We start from the raw sequence: 19,246 nt of genomic DNA on the forward strand, positions 1-19,246 counted from the left end.
TAGCCTTCCTGTTTCCACACTCCTCTTTGTAACACTTGTCTCTGTAAATAGTTTACTTCTACTCTCATCACCCATACCATACATGATTTTATATGTTTCTCTTTCTGAAATGGTTTTAATTCACCTAATATGATTTTCTCCAGTTGCATCCATTTTCCTACAAATGGCAGCAGTTACTAAAAATTATCATTGTGCATGAATACAATATTTTCCTAATTTTTGTTATTGGACACCACAGTTGGTCCCCCAATTTTGCTACTCTGAATAGCACTGTTGTGAATAGTACTGTAGGTAAACATTAATGTGCAAGAATCTCTGTGATGACGTGGTGACTTGAGTCCTTCAGGTACATACCCAGAAATGATTTATGTATGAGACATGTATGTGGGGTGTTGTTTTATTGGTTGTTGTTTGTTGTCATTTAATTTTTAGATTTCACCAAGCTGACCTCCACAGTTGCTCAATGAGTTTACATCAACACAAGAGATGAGCACATTTCCCTGTGTTTCTACATGCTGGTCTTCATTACCAGTATTACTCTGGTATCAAAGCTAACAAACAAAGCACAAATCAAATGACAGAATGGCCACACCGTGCTGTGACTCAGATCAGGGTCTTGCTCAGCCATCAACAAAGAAGGTTCCTAGCGCAGTACTTGAGAGCTAACCCAAAGACCCTAAAGTGGGAGGTTTTGACACACTCAGTCCTAAATGGAATGTCTTCATTAAACCCCTCCACTGAGAGTTCAGGGAGCTATGCTGAAAAGGAGGCAAATACGGGCCGGAGATGGATGACTCCCAGGAAGCAGTGTCTTCTTGTTACAACAGCAAAGATGCATAGCTGCTCTAACAGTGACTGTGGTAGTGGGCACAGGCCTGAGCAATTTCAAGCCAGCTGTGGCTCCAGTGCTCACAGGGGAAGAAAATGTGGGTTCCCATTCCTAACCAAGAAACTATCTGAAGTTGATATCTGTTTTTTTAAATGAAAAGAGTTTTTATTTTTTTCCAATAAAGTCACACTGTGTATATTAACTATACCTCAGCGAGGCCCCACGCCCACCAATTGATTGCCAAGATGGCCACCATAAAACAACTTTGTCCCAGCTGGTTTTGTGTGTCAGCTTGATATTAGCAAGCTAGAATTATGGAGAGAGGAAGGAGCCTCACTTGAGGAGATGCCTCCATGAGATCCAGCTGTAAGGCGTTTTTTTCAGTTAGTGATCAACTGGGGGGAGGGGGGGAGGCCACGCCCACAGTAGGTGGGGCCATCCCTGGGCTGATGGTCCTAAGTTCTATAAGAATGCAAGCTGAGAAAGCCATGTGAAGCAAGTCACTAAACAGCATACCTCCATGGCCTCTGCATCAGTTCTTGCCTGCATCAGTTCCTGCCCTGTTTGAGTTCCTGTCCTGATTTCCTTCAGTGATAAACAGCAATGTGGAAGTGTAAGCCAAATAAACTCTTTCCTCCCCAACTTGCTTTTGGTCATGGTGTTTCATCACAGCAATAGTAACCCTAACTAAGACAGATTTCAAAGTTATTTTGGTAGAATTTTTTTTCATTGCTTTATTTGGGTATTTCATTTGTGTGTGTGTGTGTATGTGTGTGTGTGTGTGTGTGTGTGTGTGTGTGTGTGTGTGTGTGTGTGTGTGTTGTCTTTGTCTTACTGGTCTTTTACTTAAATATTTAAGTTTCTGATCTTGAGTTCTATGGGTTCTCTCTCTCTCTCTCTCTCTCTCTCTCTCTCTCTCTCTCTCTCTCTCTCTCTCTCTGTGTGTGTGTGTGTGTGTGTGTGTGTTTCAAACTGGTTTTGTTGTTCTTTGCCTTTTTGTTTTCTAAACAAAGAGGGAGAAAGAAAAGTCATGCAGTTGGGTAGATGAGGAAATGGGAAGACCTGGAAATAATCTATGTATGAAAGTTTACTTTCTTGTTTTTATATAATTAAGAAACAATAAAATGATAGGTTAATACCTCTGATTAACATACAGGCAAATATCCTCAATGTTCTTGCAAACCAAATTCAAGAAGAAATATTGAAAATTAAAAGTATTCACTTACTATATCAATAAATGTAGCAAGGCAGACAAAATCAAACATCAATTCATGATAAAAAAAAAAAAAAAGCCTTGCAGAGACTAGTAATACAGAGATCAGATTTCTACACCATGAAGGCTGCATGTCAAAGCTATAGGAAATATTATACTAAGTAACAAAATCTTTCAGTATTTCCACTTATCCGGGAACAAGTGAAGGGTGTCTATGTTCTCTATTCTTATTAAACACAGTACAAGAAGTCTTCTTCTTCTGAGCAGAAAGGTAAGAGAAGGAAATGAAATACAAAAAAGGAGCTTGCCCTTTCTGAGATTCCTGAATCCCATAGTTGCCTTCAGTTCCATGAACTTCCCACCTCCTTCCAGAACAAGATGTTTTAATTTGGAGAACATGGCTACATATCAGCATCTTTTAAAAATGGAATCTATCAGGACAGCCTGCTTCCCCTTTCTCTGTATGCCACTGGGCCTCCCCACCAAGGGGCAACAATCAAATCGGGGACACCAGAGTTCATGTCAGAGGTAGTCCCTGCTCTCCCCACAACCATGGAGAATGAGCTGTCCATTGGCAAGATCTGAACAGGAAGTCTAGGCTTACAACTGATAGGCTGTGCTCATATGGTGGGGGAGGAGGTCCCCTTCAGGCAGAGGTCGAGGGGAGGGGAATATGGCAGAAAAGAGAGGGAGGGTGGAAATGGGAAGAAACAAGCAAGGGGATAACAATCAGGATGTAATCTGAATAAATTATAGTAAATTTAAAACGTAATTACTGCAAATAAATGGAATCTAGAAGAGAAAAATGTGGCAAATTTCTGGGCTAGATATAATTGCAACTGTTCCACTCAAATCTTGGAAATGTCTGTCTGTTCCACCACAGTTTCCAAAAACGTCAGACTCTTTCAAGCTTAACCACTTCTTTTCCTCATTTACTCCTGCATAGAAAAAAATCTGTTTCTATTCTTCTCCCATTCAGATCAATTTTTACTTAGAGTACAATCCCAGGAGTGTGGGGTAAAACCAGAAAGCTGCTTCTGGCAGCTACGTTATGACAATGATAACGGGATGCCCTTTGCAAACTTAAAGTGTTTAAGTACAGGTTTGCTAACTTGGGAAGTTCTTTCCTGTAGGTTGCTTCTCAGCTACACCAGCTAGCATGCCACCCAGATGTCCTGTGGAGAAGCATATCTAAGTTTATTATACTATGACCCTCTGAGTAGCTCAGAAGGAGTCCTAAGATACATCTTGAGAGACCCACCACCAGGCTAACACAGGAAACTTTGAGCTAAGCCACCCAGCAAAGATGATCCTGGATTTCTGACCTACAAAAAAAAAAAAAAAAACTGTAAGAAACCCAACATTTGTTTACAATTGCTATATTTGGGGGTTACTGCTATGCATCATTAGATAGCTAATGTGCACTCCATGAATTCAATGCCCATGATTATAATAAATAATGTAGCAATGTTCACCAAAGTATAATAATACTTAATTGGCTGGATACTGTACTGTGCAACAGCCCTTTCTGATTGAGGATACATGTAACAGAGCATCCTTACACAGTGCTGTATACTTGTGCACTCCCAACCACCAGACAAGTAACCTCACACACCTTCAACTTTAGTTTGGTAGTACTTGGGTTTGGGATATGCATTTTATAATGGAACCATATCTCTAGTCATCCTTCACTTCTTTAATCGGAATTTATAGCTTTTCTTTATGTTTATCCTATATGTGTCTTGGGGTATAAAATTGTATCAAGTAGGAAGACAGAAAATGTTCTTGTAAAATTTACTTTAGTAATCTAAAAAATTTCTAAAATAAGTGGGTAATGTAAGATGATAGGTGTTATATCAATTGTAAAGGAAATACTCTTTTAAATTATAGTTTAATAAATTCAGAATTGGTGTCTGAACATTTTATCTGTTCCTACTTGATACAATTTAATACATCAAGACAGATTTTAGGATAATCATGGTGTAAATTAAAAAAAGTTTTATTCTTTCTGTGATTTATTGATTATCATTTCATTCAGCCATGGTTGGTCCATATGTTCAAGATTAAAATATTATCCCTTTGTTGATTCAAGGAGGAATTTAAGTAAGAATTATTTATGTCCTCCTTCTCTTATCATGAAGCCTTTTGTTCCATGGAAACAGGATATCTTGTGCTTCTAATTTGAATTTTTTTGTTGTCATTTAATCCTTCGTTCTCTGGCCTTGCTTTTAAACTTTTAATATCTTTAATTTTTGTCTAGCCATGTGTTGAGTGTTACAAATTTCCTATTGTCTTTGTTTTAATTGACAATAATTTACATATAATTCCTTTACAAATATGTATTTCCTTATATTAATCATTAATTAATAAATTGCTTTATTAGAAATTTCAATACTTTTGTAGGACAAGTTGTTTATATTCTTAATATGCATCAAAAGTTGAATATCATGAAGAACATTAACTTTTAAACATTTTTACTGATTAATTGTGGGAGTAACTGGGCATGTGTGTGCATTTGTGTAGCACAGCACACATGAGGACGTCAGAAGACAGCTATCAGAAGTCTGTTTTCTTCTTCTGTCATGGGATCAGGAGATCAAAGTCAGGTCATGAGGCTTGCACAGTAATCACTGTTAGGGGTGAACCATCCCACTAGCCCTATGGTAGAATTTAACACTTATAATTCATAGAAGAGTTTGTTGAGTAAATTAATCTTTGCTTTTGGCAATTAAATCTCGGGCATCTTTGTCATTTCTGTTAAAAGCCTATGGTCACCTTTATTGATTCCTTCCATGTCAACACGTGAATGAATTTCTGTGTGCTTCAGAGCATATTCAGCTAACAGTATTGTGAAGTGGAGACTCCCATTTGGCAAGTGAAAGACTCATATGGCATATTAATGCTTAGGTCATTAATGATAAAGCAATTTTTCAGTGACTCAAAAATAAATAAAGGAGTCAAGGACATGGGCTATTTTTCCTGGCATTCAGAAAGCCCTGAGTTTGATTCCTACCACCATATCAATTGGACATTGTAGCGTGTGAACAGTGGAGGAAGATGCAGAATCATTGGAATTAAAAGGTCATCCTTGGCCACACAGTAATTTCATAACCAGATTGTGATAATTGAGAAGGCATCTCAAAAAGGGGGACTCTCTACTGGTAAAATGCTTGGTCTTGATCATGCAAACACAAAAACCTAATATAAAAAACACTGAACCACCCTTCAATTAACCCCCATAACTTCCCACATATGTTCACCTCTCAACTTCCTCTCCTCTCTTCCCCTCTACCCTCCTCCACTTTTTCCTCCTATTCACTCTCTCTCTCTCTGTCTCTCTCTCTCTCTCTCTCTCTCTCTCTCTCTCTCTCTCTCTCTCTCTTTTTCTAGTAACTCACCAACTACATTTAGTGCTGCCCATATGTGCACTGTCTGGGGACATCCACTGGGACACACACATACCAGTGGCCGTACTCCCAGAGAGAAGAGAATCTTCCTCCCTTAGCAGCTATCAATTGCCAGGACCTCCTTATGATGGGGTTTCCTCATCCAGGCCTGAATTTTTGCTTGCTTGATATTTTGCAGATCCTATGTAGATAAGTACAGCTGCTGTGAGTTCATAATACTATATCTAGCATGTCTCGGGGTAGGGTTTCACAGCGGGTCTCTCCATCCTTCAGCTCTTATATTCTTTCCGCCTCCTCCCCATCTTCCCTATAGCACCGTATAGATGCTCCACATAAGGGCTGCACACTCACAGTTCTTTATTCTCAGCACTTTGACCAGCTATGACTCTCACCTTATGTATTTGGCTATTTAATAGTAATGATTTTAATTCTTAAAAGTTTTACAAAAATAGATTTAAGAGATAAGCTAATAAAGTAAATTTCATTATATTTTTATTTTTGAATTAAGAATTTTATTGAAAGAAGCACTGACTGTAACGTTTTATTCTAAGATGGGGATCTCCAGGTAATGCTAAACTGCCTATAGTCTCTGAAAGCCACACAAAGAGTAGAACTTGTCAGGGTAATTGAGCGCTTCCATTATAAGGTACAGGTAATTGGGAAATTAAGTTTCCATTCTGTGCTTGCAGTAAATGGCAGATTGTAATATGCATTAAAAACTTAGTTTGCATGAATTAAAATTTAAGGTTAAGCTCTAGCTGATACCATGTATTAAAGTTTTATAAAAATGTATTTAGTGGTGTTTGAGGGTCATTTTGGGGAGTTTCAAAATTGCTATGTTCTTTGCAAGCAATTACTAGGTGTACGGAATGATTCTAATACAACAACCAACACTCTCATTTCCTACAAATTGTTAAGTGTATCAATTACTTTAATGCAAAAAAAAAAGAAGAAGAACCCATGGGGACTTTTAAAATATAATATTTTTATCAATTATTTGAGGCTTTCACACAGTGTAGTTTGATCACATTTTCCTTTCCCACTTGCTTCTAACTCCTCCCTAATTCACTTTCATGCTCTGATCCTTTCTCAATGGCAACTGCTTTTCTTTTGTCTTTTTAAACGACTTGATTATGTTGCTAATATACTCGTGAGTGTTAGGCCAACCACTGGAGTATGGTCAAACTACAAGGCTCCACAGGCTTTAAAGAAAACTGTCCTTGCCCTGGAAACCAACCATCAACAGATCCTCAGTTACAGGTGCGGTCTCATTATCTGCCCCCCTCTCTGTGTGAGTTAGAATGCTGAACCTATTGACCTTGCACAGGTGTTCTGCTGTCAACTCACTTGTACTGTGAGGTCAGGGACGCAGTGGCCTCATCATGTCCAGAAGACATTACTCTGATCTTTCTGATTTATAGATCTTAAAATAATTCTGCCTCCACCTTATTCAATGCTCCCTGAGTCTTTTGAGGGGTAGTATATGTACTATGTTGAAGTATTATGCTGTGGGGCAAGTTATTGCATTTCTCAGTCTCTAAGTATTTTGCAACAATATCAGATTCTTACATCAATGTTCAAGGAGCTCGTACGATTGGAAAATTCCATCAAAATTCAACGGGGGATCTTAGGCTTAGATCCCCTGTTACATAATAACAACAGAGTATGACATGTGAATAGGGTGTCAGACTTACTTCAACAATCTAATGGAGTTTTGTGACATTCGGTACTTTTCACTCATCTCTGTTGAAATGGAAACAGGCTTTAGATTAAAAAAAAAAACCAACCTGAAGGTTCTAATAAACTCTTATGTCATGTTTTTGTCACTTTGACACTTTTACTTTCTTTAAAAAATGACCATTTTAAATAAGCATACAATTTAATGGACCTCACTGTACATCACTGTACTTTGTTCCTTTTCCCCATTACCCCCTGCTCTCTCTGCTTAGTCTTCCCCCCACTGAACCCTGTTTTGCTCTCAAATAGTTTCCTTTTTGCTTTCATGTCATATACATGCACACTTCCTAATTAAGTTTCACATATGAAAAAATACACTGCAGATATTTTTATGTAGATGTTTTACTTTGATCTTTAGTGTATGCATGCTCCTGTGTGCCTGGGCACATGCACATGTGTCTACATATATGTAGAAGACAAAGTGTTATATTGGATGTTATCCCTCAGGTTCTGCCTACGTTGTGTTTTGAGACATGTTCTCTCATTGTCCTGTAGTTTACAGAGGACATAAGGATGGCTTGTCAGTGAGTCCTGCCTGTCTCGGTCTCCACAGCAATGGGATTCAAGTGCACTGCATCACGTGATGACTATCTTTATTTTAACATGGGTTCTGACTAACACACTCAAGTTTTCATGCTAACAAGGCTAATACTTTATAGACTGAGACCTTGATCTTTTTATTAATTTGCTCAGCTATGGACTTATATCAAAGATGGACGTGTTGGATAACATTAAAGGGTAACTAAAAACTAAGATATGCACATGAAATATATAAATGAACAAACTCTTACTGGTGAGACTGAGTCACAATGTTAAGGGAATTTGTCAAGGAAGCTAGTTGGAGGTTTGATATCTTGGCTATGTAAGTGAATAGGGACTAAGGAGACATAATGTCAAGATTCTCCTAAAATCTTGGTAAGGATGCTTTTAGCATGCCAATTTCATGCCCAGAAGTGATTGTGTCACAAATCAGCTAATCTACAAGACAGTCACAACCCTCTCCCCAAAAAATAACCCCCTTTTCCATGTCCTTCTCTAAGTGTCCTCCCTCTCCACTAACAATGAATACAAAATTATAGCATGTTTAAAGATTCCTTGTAACTCTACTTTGAAGCTTTGTCTCAAAATTACTCAAAATGTTATTTCTAAGTTCATGTACTCTCTGAGAAATGTGTTGGTGCCTGGTGTAGTTAATTAATTAATTATTACTTAAGAATTCTATTATAAGATTGATAGCAACATTAGTATTGATATTGGTAATTCTATTTTGCCTATTGAATTGGCTAATGGAGTAAACTTTGTGATCAGAATACTGGGTTTAATTTGAATTAGTAGTACTTACTTAAATTCCTTAGCTTTCTTGAGTTTCAGGTCTCTCATCAGCAAAAATGGATGAAAACTGCAGAGCTTGTATACTTGGTATGACATTAGCTGCCTGCCCATATTTCATCAAAGACTCTTAGCTATTTTAAATATAAATTAGAGATGATCATTTTGCCTGCTGTGTGAAGTGATCATGATGTAAAAAATTTTTTTAATGCAACCCCCATCTTTAGTACATTTCATGTAACATATTAGTTAACAACATACCTTATTTCTGCTACAATTAACTATAAGCCAACACAAGCCTTTTATACACTATCTACTTAATAAAGGCACCAATTAGTTGTAACAAATGATCCTTATTTAAGACAGTATTTCAAACAGTACTTGATAAACAAGTCAAAACCAGAGAGGTTATACTTTATCACCCTTAAAGCAATGCCTTCTCCTGTGTCATCATGTTCAATCTGAAATAATAATGCTTTTAATAGACAGATAAACAGAAGATTTTGTTGAAGAAAAACATATGCTCCATTTAATGATTTTGGATTTTCAAACCATTATTTTCTAGTACAACTTGCATGAGCAAAATCAGAGAATCTATGATGAATGTTAATTACTTATCAAAGTGTCTATTACTGAATTATAATCATGAAGGATGACTTTCATAGATTATAGTATAATTGTATAATATATGCTACTCTTATATTAAGTGTATATTACAACTATGCCTTTGATAAAACCAACATAGAGACCAAAAATAAAAAAATACTAGGAGTCAGTAATGTGGCTTAGTAGTCACTTTTTTGTCTAGCACTGAAGGTTAGGGTCTGACATCAGAAACACACAGACACATACCACACAAACACAAACACACAAACTCTGAAAGTAAAATCAAATATTTAACGTAAATCAGTATAAGCAGTGTTTTATGTATCATGTAAAAATATTAAGCTATATCAAGCATCTCTTAAATTGTAATCAGAGTGGAGAGTAACTTGAGCAGTGTAAAAGCAATTTCTAGCTATATAATTTGGCTAGAGTTTTACCGAGTTCTGTAGTTCGGCTCCTGGAGCAGTGACCTGGAGATAACTCCTGAAGGTCCTTGCTTATTAAAATGATTTGCTATTATGGCAATAACACGCTCTCTCTCAAGACAGCATCTGAAAGAATCATTGAGATCCTAGTGTCTTGCTTCCAACTATAGTTTTTTTTTTAATATGTGGCTATATTCTCCTGGCTAAGTTCATATCCTCTTGGTTGAAGGCCAATTTTTAATTGAATTCAGTTAGTTTAATTGCTCCTCAGAGATGTCCATAAAGTGCGCTCTCCCAAATTCCCTAGCAGAAGTGCCATTGTCTTAGCTCAGCATTCCCAGGCAGACAGGAAAACTGCTATCCTGCTCGATCTTGCTCAACAATGACTCTTTAATGTGGTCTTTTTGTGTGCTTTGTATTTCAATTATAATTTAAAATGAATTAAAATCTATTTAAATGAATAGCATCATCTCTTAGTACTCTTGATGGAAATCCACTTCAGAACATTCTATGTCCTTAAGGTAGCACACTAAAAAAAGTGTCATATTTTAAATCCTTAATTTTGTATCATTAGTCTTATTTCTTTTATTATTTAATCCTGCATTTTCATTGGTTTTTATTTACCAAATCAAATATAGTGATGCATTTTGTTACATACTCTTCGTGGATTAATCATTAATGCTTGACACTTAAAGACAACTTTTATAGTCTAAAGTTCTGTATTTCAATATTATGGACAGCTTTAGAAACAGGTTACTCATGGCAGCAAGTAGCTTTACTTTCTGCGGTAATGAAGGACCATCATATAATGTTTCTAGATATAGGTATCTCATGGAGTGATAACTAAAACTATAAAAATATTGATAACATGCGAAACTGTTGCAACTTACAGTGTGTGAGATTGTTCCTTTCTAAGTACCTGACCAGGTACATCATTTCTGTAAAAATGCCAGGATTGGCAGTGCTATTCTTCCTTTAAAGGTCAAGAATTGGAAAGAAGGTCCCATAGTACATATCTAACTGGTGAGCTGTTTGTAGGAATAAAATTTTGTTGGATTGCAGCTGTCACCATTTATATATGTTTTATTGTTACATAAGGTCTATGAGGACAGAGTGGGCTAGTTGTGACAGAGACTGGAGGAATGCTGAAACGATGGAGCTGGAAGAAATGTTTGCTATCTTTTGTTTTTGTTTTTGTTTTTTTTGCTTTATGCCTTTTTTTGTTTTTATTTTCAGTTTTCACTTTTACCAAAGGAAATGTTACCTTTTTTTCAATACAAAAATGGCACATGACTTTCAATATGCAATATTATATATAGAACAAATATCTATTCAATTGCTATTCTTTTTTATTTTTTATTGTTTCTTTTTTAGCATGTGCATTTATATTACTACACATAAATAAACTACATACAGCAGGATGAGCCACGAGACAATCATGAATTATATAAATGTTACATTCATAGTGATTTGGCTATTTGTATTTTGCAAATTGAAGTAAACATCTTTCCTATCTTGTTTGGCCTAAAATTCTGAATGAAAATCAATATCTGTCATATATCATCTCTATTAACTTAAAACATCTATCTTGATCTAAAAACATCTTAACCCCTAACCAACTAAGCTTAACTGTAAGACTATTTGCTGTTCTTGCAGAAGACCTGGATTCAGTTCCTTGGAGCCTCCCAGAGGTTCACAACAACCTGTAAGTCCAGTGACAGGTAATCTGACTCTCTTTTCTGGCCTCTATAAACATGCTTTACATACCTGCATGTAGGCAAACATTCAAACCTAAATTAAAAACAAATAGATCTTTTTATGATGCCTGAAGTAAAGTGCAAAGTACGTGGTTAATCATTCAACGTTTATGTGTAATCTATTGTATATATGAGATGATTTAAATGGAAATCCAAGTATTTATAACTTAAATCGCAGGTTACCTCCCCTTTAGTGTCATAAAGATATTATCAGGAGCCAAATCCATCAGTAATGGAAAGCCTCATGATATATATTTTTATTTGACTTGAGTGTACAGAGGCCATTTGAATGTACATCTATGTTGTCATGTGAAATCTATAAGGAATAGACAGCATGTAAGGACATCACACTCCAGTCTATGCTGTTTTCACCACTGGAGCATGCAGCTTTGTCAGAGCCAAGACTGGAGAATCAGGTGGCTGGAGGTAAGAACTGGAGGATGGAAAGAAATACTCTGGTGGGAGAGTATGCTGAGACTCTCCTTCACCAAAGTGCAAGAGATTCCAGTACATCTGTGTAACTCAGCTTCTAGATAAACACCTGAGATGGTCAGTGTCACAGCCCTAACACAAAGTTTTACTTTTTATTCTTTCTCTTCTTTCAATTTTTGTTACTTTATTTGACTGCTCAGATCATAAGTGCCATTAGAGATATTTCCTTTATACTGTGAACAAAACCCATCATTGTTGTGTCTGCCAAAGAGGTGTTTTGGTCTGCTTTGAAAAAAGATAATGTCTTTTATAAGATAATTGAAGTAGCACTTATATTTGGTGAAGTAAACTAGATTGTTATTACTGTATTGTAGCTACGGTCGACCTCTTGCATTTGTCACATTCTGATTCCTTTCAGGATTGGTACGACTCTTAATTTGTCATGAAATTGTGATTTAGCAATAAAAAGACTTTTCAATGCACAAATACTCTTGAAAACATAGAGTAAAATGGGCTACATTTATTGTTTTTTGCATAGTTAGAACACATATAAAAAGTTAAGGAGTACTTTAAGTTGTTTTTATCATATTATTCATTTACATTAATATGATTATATTCTAAAGAAGATGCATTAATTAATAAAATGTAATCAGTTTTGAAAACAATAATTTTAACATAGGAGCAAAAGACAGAACTCAAATAGCCTGAAATCTAAATTGTAATCCCGTACTCTTTATTGCTGTTTATCACATATAGTCTCTCACTTTGTGATACCATTTGAACACACAATATTCTAGGAATTATTCATATACCTGAAGATGCTGCCTTCAGCAGTGTAGAAGAATCCCTTTCTCTTCAAGTGCTTATATGACATAATGTTAATTCTGAGATTTGAAAGTAAATCTAACCACAGGAATAGAGAAAGACAGAGTAGATGGAACAGGTGGTTTATACAGGTGATCATGAAAACACTCTCTATTCTTTGGAAAGAAACTAAAAAATACTTTACTGAGTATGCTTGCTTTGACAGAATCTACAATAACAAAGTGTTGTCTTCCAATCCTTATTACTTGAACTTTGGGAAAAGTCTAATCCATTTATGTGCCTCCAAGAACAGGATACCCATGCCCACATATTTAGCTTCCCCATGGTTTGGGATCTGACAGCTGTACTCCAATGTAAACTGCATAAGAAGGGGGCCAAATATTTCCTGGAAAACTTTCTAGGAATTAGAAAACCAGCTTGGCAAAACTTCTTGGCTTGTGGGTTGAACACTGTTTTGACTCATCTAAATGCTTGGCCTTGTTGCAGTAAAGCCAATGGACTGACACCTGCTCCATAGCTAAAACCCGAGTCAAGCAAACATCTGAAAACAAACGTCTTCCACTTTAAATCCCAAGTACCAAGGCCTGGGATAGAAAATACTTACTCTATTTTTGAAAAATCAAAGAAGCTTTAGGGAAAGGAGGAGTTGATATGAGATGCAACCTAGAGAATTATGTGACCACAGTTTTTAAAATAACTTTTTATACAGTTTATAAAGTCTTTTATAAATAGAAGAAAATGATTCGTGTAGTATGAATGCAGTAACAACAGTACTGGGTAGATTAAAATATAAACTAATCATATTGGAGTTGCAAAGTGTAGAAACCCACAATCGGTGCATTAGTGCCATTTGCTCTTTATGAGGACTGTTAAAAAAGAGTACTTGGGTTTGAGGGGATGAATCAGTAGATAAAGTGCTTGAGACTCAAATGTGAGGAATATATTTGTCCCTTCTCCTTTGATATTTACACATAAGTGATATCCATCTTCAGTCTGGAATAAATGAAAAATTTGCCATTAGTTCTGTCTAATATCTTCAAAGTTTAATTCTTACATAGACACACACACATACACACACACACACACACACACACACACACACACACACACACACACACATCTCGAGTGTGGCAGTTTGAGTAGGTTTGACCCCATAGACTCTTGTATTTGACTACCTGGCCTATAGGAGAGCCCTATTAAGGTCTATTAAGAGGTGTGGCCTTGTTGGAGGAAGTATGTCACTGTGGAGGTAGGCTTTGGGGGTCTTCCATGCTCATGCTATGTATAGTGTGGTGCACAGTCTCCTTACCTGTGGATCAAAATGAGTTAAAACTCTGAAACTTGAAGCCAACCCCAATTAAATATTGTCCTTTATAAGACTTGCTGTGGTCACAATGTGTCCTCACAGCAATAAAACACTAACTAAGACACATAGTCTACATTGTATTATTTGTAGATATGATGATATCACTACAGCCACTAGATTCGGTAATAAGTCAAGGTGCATACATAAGTTTTATGTACAATCAGTTGAATTTAAGATAATAAGAAAGGCTATCTTTAATAAGCTCAACCCAATCAAATAAGTACTTTATAAAAGGTCTAGAAGATAAAGGTGAGAGAAAGAAAAAAGATTCAAGAAAACACAAATGTTTTGAGTAAGGAGCATTCTGTCCAGTGAGTATTGGATGGCCTGTACCAAAGAGAGTCTTACCACTACAGCTGCCAAGCACAGAATTCTGCTGATAACAACTGTGCTTTAATAAGGACAGGAAAAGATCATTAAAAATATACATGTATATTTCTAAACTAAATTTCATTTAACTTTTCTCCTCTGGTCTGATTGTGCTCCCTCCAAGAACCAAAGACTACCTAAAAAAAAAAAAAAAAAAAAAAAAAGACAATACTAGATTTGAGAATCCCACTTTTTAGTCATTGCCCAGGGTTGCTTGAGAGACTCCCCTAAACATAGCCAGTTGCTGTTGCCCTTTAGAAGTTAGGTCTCTGTTGTTGAAGAAACTATGTTATTCAGACATAAAAACAGAGACCTCAAGCTGGAACTGACCTGAATTTTCCCTCCCTGAGGGATAGAATCCATGGTACCAGAGGGTACCAGAAAAGCTTATAAAAGACAGAGGCAACCAACAGTCTCTTCCAGCTATAATGCCTATGAACCACACCAATGACCAGCATGGCCCAATAACCCTTAGAGTGTATTAATGGCACACTTCTCTTGGTGGAAACCAATGGCTCTCTTATTGGCCTTAAGACTGGGTCAACAAGAGGGATACCATGGTTAGTACTAGAAATCTGGACATTACTTGTTGCTAATGAAATCATGGATACTGGAGGATAATCAACAGCCATTAACTTATTAAACCTGCATGATCTCTAATAACAATCTATAAACATTTGTCTTTATACACAAAAAAATGTGTAATCTTCACTCACCAAAGAAACTGCTCTTTGCTGTAGATATATTGCATCACAGAAAAGCATAGCCTATCAATAGGCACAATTATGGAGTCCAGTCCCAGTGGGCACATTTACAAAACTCTCTTGCGCCTAAGGCTTGGGGAGCATTGCAGAGTAGGGAGCAGAAAGATTGTAGGAGTCAGAAGATCATGGAGTGTGCAGTGGGATTGTGTTGTCCCCTGGGAACATCAGAAGCTACACCCATGAATCTTCACCAACAGGACCACGCAAACATGAGCTGAACAAGGAGAACACCAACTAACATGTCAAACTACATGGGAAAAGCACAAGGAGCCTCAACTACACCCAACAAACAAGAGGTAACTGAGTAAAGCTGGGAGTGAAAGAGGTGGCTCTCCCCAGCGAAGAGCACAACAATTGGTTGTCCAGTCTCAAGTGGTCAGCTTTGAGAGCATACATATATGTAACATTGTACGGATGGAATCTTATATCTGGGAATAAACCGGCATATAAAAATACATTTATTCATGAAGCAACAACTGCTGAAGGTAGAGGCCATGAATTAGAAGGAAAGGGCTGAAGGGAGAGTTTGGAGTGAGGAAAGAGAAGAGAGAAATATTATAATTAAAATACAATTTCAAGAGTAAACAACCAGATAAGTCAAATGGTCAGTTGCTAATATAAAGGGTTAATTCTGGCAAAAACACATAGCTCTCATTTTACCAAAGAACACGGTTTTTGGGATTAGACTATACTGTGGGTCTGTAATTTCTGATGCAGAAAAACCAGAAAATGGCAAGGTAAATGGTTAAAAACAAAAGGCTGGCGGACTGACAGGAGGCCTGCATATCAAGATAATGCCACAGCTTCTGCCAGCCTCTTCCCTTTAGCTCTGTAATTAATACTGTTCCTATTTCCCAGAGTCTTTACCCAGTGCTTTATTTTAGAATTTCAGTCTCCAATGACGCTTAACTGTATAAAACGCTAAACCAGATGAATCTTTTCAGATTATTATCATCTTTCTTCACCTTATCCACTCAAGTGCAATTATTCTTCTCTAGAGAAAAAAAATGTTTATTGTTCGAACCTGTAATTACATCATGATATTTTTCTCTCCCACTCTTGTACCAGGCCATGTACTTACCATACATTTTCCTAGGTTTATATATGCATGCCCTAAGTTGCTCTCTCTATAAGACACAATTTGAGACATTGAGAGGAAACATGGATCACTGCTTAGCAGAGTGTCTATCTCAGGCTACCTGTATGAAGGCTCATGCGGAATGATAGCTGGTCAACATAGGGTTAACTTCATTCTTTGTTTGCTTGTTTGTTTTATTTGTGGGCTTTCTGTTTTTTTGTTTTTGGTTTTTGGTTTTGGTTTTGGCATTTTGTCCCTTACTGGATTTTTGTTTGTTTTGATTTTCATTCTTTTGCTGTGCTTTGTTTTTGTTTGTGTTTGCTGAGAAAAAGAAAAAGAACATGAAGTTGGGTGGGGAGAGAAGTGGAGATGATCTAGGAGAAGCTGAAGAAGAAGAAAGCATGATTAAAATATATTGTATAAGAATTAAATTTTAAAGATCCTTCTCATCTCCTTATGCATGCATTCTTCTATGTTCTACACTTAAAATTTTTCCTTGCAGATTCCATTGTACTTTGCTATTTTTAATAGCTAAGCTATATATACAGCCATAACTTGATGACTGTGTGCAGCTCTGTGGCATACGCTCAATGTATAACGATCCCTTACATTCATTAAAGTGTTCCAAACCAGACAATCAGGAGGAATTCCTTCAAGCTGTCTTTTGTCTTCAGGTGTTAAGAACTTGTTGCATAGCAACTGTATATTCTAGACTTAAAAAACTTGTGCTTAAAAAAATACAATTATTTTAAATCATGTGCATATGTTTGTATCTGAGTGTGGGCTGGAGTATGTAAGTTCAATGCCCATGGGGACAGAAGTGGGTGTCAGATTCCCTAGAACTGTATTTATAGGTGTTTGTGAGATGATTTCTTCATTCTGCTCTTAATGTCCTTTGTTATACAGGAGGGTTATTAGTGCTTTTGTTACCTAAGTTTTTATTATTACTTTTGACCATATTTTAAAAAGCCATTGTTCAGGCTCATGTCACACATAGACTTTAGTGTCTGTCCTTTATATTTTTCTTTTAGTGGTTCCATACTCTCAGGTCATACATTTACTATGTTAAATATTTTCTACCTTTGTTTCCTATAATGTGTGAATAGTTTAATTTTTACTCTTCAGCATTCAGTTTTACTTGCATAATTTTTAGAAGAAACTTTCCTCTTATTGTTCAATTTATTTCTCAAATAAATGTAGTTTTCTGTAAAACTTTTTCTCAAGACTAAATTTTGTTTCTAATTATTTAAATATTTTTTATAGCTATGACAAATAATGACATTTTCTTAAATTACTTTATATAGTTCATTTTAATGATTAAAAACACTAAATATTTTATGCTGGTTTTATATAATACCATTTTACTAAATCAATTTATTTTTGCAAGTTACATAAGGTTAATATGCCTCTCTCTCTCTCTCTCTCTCTCTCTCTCTCTCTCTCTCTCTCTCTCTTTCTGTGTGTGTGTGTGTGTGTGTGTGTGTGTGTGTGTGTGTGTGTGTATGTGTGGAGAGAGAGAGAGAGAGAGAGAGAGAGAGAGAGAGAGAGAGAGAGAGAGAGAAAGAGAGAGAGAGAGAAAGTTCATCCTCAAACAAGGAGAACTTAAGTTGGAAAAACAAGAATTTGTATATTGGTTGGCTTACTTCTGTCTTTTGTCTAGTCACACTGGTAAGGACTTCTAACATCATGTTGAACAAAAGAAGGGTGTGTAGGCATCACTGTCAGTATCAGTTATGATGTAAGCTTGGACTTTCCATTGATGGTTTTTGTCTGGTTCATTTGTCTACCTGTGGTTTGTTCAGAGATTTTATCATGAAAGGATTATTTTGTGTTCAAAACACATTTTCACAGGCCCATAATAAGTAAGAAGATTGAGTCAGTAATAAAAAAATAAGTCATAGAAGTGAAAAGCCCAAGAGACCCAATGATTTCCCTGTTGGGCTCTTTTTTTTTCTTAATATTTAATTTTTATGTGTCTGTGTCTGGGAGAGTTCACGTATACCACACGCACTCCTGGTGCCCATAAAAGTCAGAAGTCATTGGATCCCCTGAAACTGGAGTATAGATAGTAGTACACCTCCATGTGGGCACTGAGAATGGAACCCAGGACCTCTGGGAGAGCAGCAGAGCTCCTCACTGTTGATCCATTACTACATCTCCCCTGCTGAGATCTACAGAGCATCCAAAATTATTTGTAGTACTTATCTTCTAAAACTTTGCAAAAAAATAAATAAATAAAGTAACACCTACAAAACCAACAGTAATTTAACCAAAAAAACAATAAACTTAAGAAGTAGTAATTCTTTATATTCATACATATATTGAGTTATTTTCATATGTTGAGGTGGTCTTATGGCTTTTCTTGATATACATAAGTGATTTGTTTTTTCAAGCATGGATATATTCTCTTTGGGCCTGGTGAATAATTCCTTCTAACATGATTTACTAACAAGTATTTCTTGAGTATTTTTTTTTGCATTTATAGTTATGAGGACCTGTAATATTTGCCTCCTGGTAGTATCTTTCTTAGTTTAATATAAGGGCAATGTCAGCCTCATAAAATGAATGCACAAGTACACCTTCTTTTTCAGTTTTTTAAAACAAAGTTTTAGAAAGTATTATGACTATTTCTTGGAATGCTGAGTACAACAATAATTAAATCATTGTCATATGGTTCTCTTGGTTTTTACTGGTATTATTTTAACAGCTGGCTAAATCTCCTTATTCATTATGCACCTCTAAGGATTTTATGCTTTCTCATGATTTTTTTTTGGCAACTTATGTCTAGGAATTTATCAGTTTTCCATAGCCTATGAAACTTTTTGCCATGGAATTGTTCATAATAGTTACTTATGATCTTTTGCATTATCATTCAGACATGTAATTCTCTCTGATTTTAAGTATAATTTGTCCTAGTGGCCTAATTATATGTGTTAATAGTGTTTATTCTGTTGTGTGTTAGTTTATTTGTTGACTCACTTAGGAAACACAAAATAAACTCTTATTTTAGCTACTTTGAAAACAATGAATTTCATGACATTCAAATACCTAGATAATATGGATATTAGGAATTTCACCACATAGATAAAAACAGCAAAATCATTTGGAC

At 36.1% G+C, this 19,246-nt stretch overlaps 1 long non-coding RNA gene across 1 annotated transcript in view; it reads right to left on the reverse strand.

Annotated features, from left to right (window-relative positions):
- The window catches only part of LOC311580817, a 42,431-nt gene that overhangs the window by 4,202 nt on the left and 18,983 nt on the right, over positions 1-19,246 (reverse strand). The window lies entirely within an intron of this gene.

This window comes from Acomys minous (assembly GCF_964271855.1).
Source record: "Acomys minous genome assembly, chromosome: 13".
Classification (NCBI taxonomy): domain Eukaryota; kingdom Metazoa; phylum Chordata; class Mammalia; order Rodentia; family Muridae; genus Acomys; species Acomys minous.